The 4,200-nt window shown below is 39.0% G+C and overlaps 1 protein-coding gene across 2 annotated transcripts in view; it reads left to right on the top strand.

The window, feature by feature from the left end:
• Positions 1-1,484: 1,484 nt before the first annotated feature.
• The window catches only part of LOC107717828 (calcium uptake protein 1, mitochondrial-like), an 83,015-nt gene continuing 80,299 nt past the window's right edge, over positions 1,485-4,200 (top strand). For both annotated transcript variants that reach the window (XM_016524701.1, XM_016524703.1), the window contains exon 1: positions 1,485-1,647. The gene's annotated coding sequence lies outside the window, so the exon portion shown is untranslated. The remainder of the gene's footprint in view (positions 1,648-4,200) is intronic.

The following is a 4,200-nucleotide window of genomic DNA, read 5'->3' on the forward strand; positions in this document are numbered from 1 at the left end:
TCACGATACAAATCATTGCAAAGCAACTTTACAGCAAATTAAGTTTCTACAATATTTAGTGGTAGCTTATCAGTGGTGATATAAACTTCCAGTCAGGAGTGTTGAGGCAAGTTGGAGCTAAACTCTGCAGGACACCGGCCCTCCAGGACCGAGTTTGGACAGCCCTGACTTAGCTGAATCAAATATCCATCCCAACACCAAGTGAACACAGAAATGTAAGTGCTTATGACCAGACCCTGCTGAAAAGATCAACTCTACCGAGGTCAACTAGTCAAAGCTGTATAGTTCCACTGGCTTTGCCAAGGTTGTCTACCAGCTTGACTTAGGTTACTCTGCTGGCTGTCCAAGCTGTGCAGCCGTTATCTATGTTTCAACCCTGCAGTTAAAAGCCATTTAGAAGAAGAGATTATGAAGGGTGAAAGGTTTATCAGAAGACTTAATTTAATGATGATTCTGATTTAACTGTGTAATTTTAAGTAATCGTATGTAAAAGTATTGTCTGCAAATTGATAAGAACACAGACCAAATGTCTTTTAATAAAATAAAAATACTATGGAGATGGATTTAGACATATACCATGGTACTGTATGACTACCATTTTACCCTATTAAAAATAGTGGGGCGGGGGTGCAGTGCAATGATAGAAGAACCTTTTTTTTAAGTTCCCCTAAGGACCCAGAGAACCCTTCAGTGAACAGTTTTCCAATGAACCATTTTCTTAGTGTGAGATCATTTTAGAAATCTGAAGAACTTTTTTTTTCCCACTATGAAGAACCTTCCCTGTTGAAAAAAACAGCATATGCTGGTTAGGTATGTTTTGACGCTGGTTTAAGCTGGTTACAAATAAAAAAAAAAATTTAAAAATCAAGCCCAGCCCTACTTTCAGCCGTTTCACTCAGATATAGGTCACAATAGGAAAAAGACACTCACAACTTCCATTTCATGTTGACTTTAGTAAGCACTGGCAAATACAGTATAAGTAAGCCATATGTAGAGTGACAGTGTAAATACTGTGGCACAAAAGCCGCAAAGGACCAGCATAAACCAGCAAAGGACCAGCTTAACCCAGCATCCCAGCGTCAAAACATACCTAACCAGCATATGCTGGTTTTTTCAATAGGGTTCTGTGGAATGGAAAGGTTCCATGGATGTTAAAGATATTTCGTGGAACCAGAAGAGCCTTTTTTAAGAGTGTTACCATGGTATTAATATGGTACCATGAAGAATATGATTACCATCAATTCTTGGATTAGTGTCCAAAACATTGTAATACCAAGTACATTTTTGAAAGTATGGACAACAAACTATTAATAACCAAGAGTGCATATTTGCAATGAGTCAATCATTTAAGCACACCTTGTTTTTGAGTATTGACTCATACTATCTTCGCCAACCACTCCTTTTAACACTTACATCTTGGACGAATGCAACACAAAAGTTTTTTTTACCACGCCCATGAATACTTGTGTTTACAAACAGAAAGGAGGAGGAGGCTCTTCTGACGCTTGTGTTCGGCCTCCAGACGCGGAACTTCAGCAGAGAAAGTGAACGCGACTCCCGTTAAAGGAGAACCGGAGGGGAATCTACAGCTTTCACTGGAGACGTCTTCCGTGTAGGACTTTAACTGAGATCGCCTGAAGTGTCAGAGTGAGTATATGATCAGACCCGATCACTTTAACTCCAGTGACAGAGACAGACAGCCACATCAGCTAGCGAGCATAGCCAGCGTCAGTCTCCCTTCAGATAACGTTAGCTGGGCTGTCTGAAATGTACGTGACTGTTCGTACGTGCGTGATTATACTACAGTTGAAAGCTGCATAATTACAAATACCCATGCAGTCTATACACGTCTTACAATATATGACCATGTAACGTTAACAGTGGAAAGGAAGCAGTTAAATCTGTGTAGCTCATGCTAATGCTTCAGCTGCTATCAGCTCATCCACATGCCCAGCATAAACTCTGGCTCATATTTTATAAACTCTGGATATTTTAAAGCTGTTTATATTGGCATAGGACACAGATTGTTATTCTTGTGAAGCAGTGTCATATTTGTTTGCCAGGTTTTGTGTTTCTACATATTGACGCTTTTGTTGACAAACGCGTTTTGTTCTGACCGTGTTGACATTTCTGTTATGGATATTGATGTCATGTGTCATCTCGTGGTGATACCATGTTATACTTTTTTTGTATTTACATCATGGTGTTTTAGAGGTACTCTGCAGTAACTTTTATTTAGGAGAACTCATTCCCATAAGTTAACGATTTTAGGTGCACAATTTACGGTAAAACGAATTTAGACACTTTTACGGATAAACCTCATAAAGTAAAAAAAAACAGGCGCCAAACAACATAGCCCTGACTGACCATGGCAACATTTTATAATAACTTTGAATTTATAATAACTATAATAAGTAGTCATTAACAAGCATTATATGATGCTGAACAGATCAGTTGTTCAAAAACATTGAAATACACTCACCGGCCACTTTATTTGCTATACCTTGCTAGTACTGGGTTGGACTTGCTTTTGCTTTCAGAGCTGCCTTGATTCTTCATGGCATGAATTCAACTCAATTCAATTCAAGGTGCTGGGAACATTTCGCAGAGATTTTGGTCCATATTGACATGATATCATCACACCGTTGCGGCAGATTTGTCGGCTGCACATCCATGATGTGAATCTCCCGTTCCACCACATCCCAAAAGGTGCTCTATTGGATTGGGATCTGGAGACCATTTGAGTATTGTGGACTCACTGTCATGTTCAAGAAACCAGTTTCAGCATTATCCTGCATGGAAGTAGCTGTCACAAGATGGGTGCACTGTGGTCATAAAGGTATGGACTTGGTCAGCAACAATACTCAGGTAGACTGTGGCATTTAAACGATGCTCAGTTGGTACCTAAAGTGTGGCAAGAAAATATCCCCCACACCATTACACCACCAGAAACCTCAACCGTTGATACAAGGCTTTCATGTTGTTTACAAATTCTGACCCCACCATCCGAATGTCGCAGCAGAAAAAAGACTCATCAGACCAAGCAAGCTTTTTCCAATCTTCTATCGTCCAGTTTTGGTGAGTCTGGGCGAAGCCTCAGTTTCCTGTTTTTAGCTGATGGTGTGCTCTTCTGCTGGTGTAGCCCATCTGTTTCAACGTTATTTGTGTGTTTATTTGAGTTACTGTTGCCTTTCTATCAGCTCAAACCAGTCTGGCCATTCTCCTCTGACCTCTGGCATCAACAAGGCATTTTTTTACCCATTAGGGCTGTAAAAAAAAATGTGAATTTCGAATATTCGTCGAATTTAAAATAAAAATCCACATTCGAATGCAAAAATGTTGCATTTGAATTTTAGGTGTGCGTTAAGGAGGCAGCCTTATCAGTGGCGCACGAGATGCGATGACGATGTAAGTGCCATTGCATTTGAATGTTTTTGTTAGCCTATCCAGTTGAAGCCACTAGATGCGGCGCTGCTGCATTGTTAATTACAAATATTGCGGGAAAAGAGAACATCAATGCGGAGAAGATCTTGTTTACGTCAAAACTGAAACCAAGCTGTTCACACGGAGCGCATATTTCGTGCATTTTCTAGAGGGACATCTATTACTGTTGCACTCGCGTCTCGCACAAGAGAGAGCCGCATGTCTAGAAAGCCATGTAAAATTAATGCAAGTTCAACTTTGAAAAAAACATATCTCGAGACTTTATAGCGTTTTTTTTCCCCATCTGACTGCAACTCATGTTTTTAAATGAAAAATGTACTCTGTGTGATTGGCTTTCCGCCCTTTGTATTAAACTATGCATACATACATGATGCTGTTTTGTTTATAGTTGTTTAACTCGCTTTAAATATAAAAAATATAAAATATAAAAATCCTTTAAATATGAAAACGTACTTACAGTCTGTGAGTCAGAACAAAGCCATTTTGACAGCCCTAATAGAAATGTGTTTGCATCAGTAGTTAATTTAAAGAAATTAATTTACCTTAAAATTAATTTAAGTTAAAGGGGTCATATGATGTTGCTAAAAAGAACATTATTTTGTGTATTTGGTGTAATGAAATGTGTTTATGCGGTTTAAGGTTAAAAAAACACATTATTTTCCACATACTGTACATTATTGTTTCTCCTCTATGCCCCGCCTTTCTGAAACGCGTCAATTTTTACAAAGCTCATTGTTCTGAAAAGCGAGGTGTGCT

This window comes from Sinocyclocheilus rhinocerous, unplaced genomic scaffold, assembly GCF_001515625.1.
Source record: "Sinocyclocheilus rhinocerous isolate Xijiao unplaced genomic scaffold, SAMN03320098_v1.1 scaffold780, whole genome shotgun sequence".
Classification (NCBI taxonomy): domain Eukaryota; kingdom Metazoa; phylum Chordata; class Actinopteri; order Cypriniformes; family Cyprinidae; genus Sinocyclocheilus; species Sinocyclocheilus rhinocerous.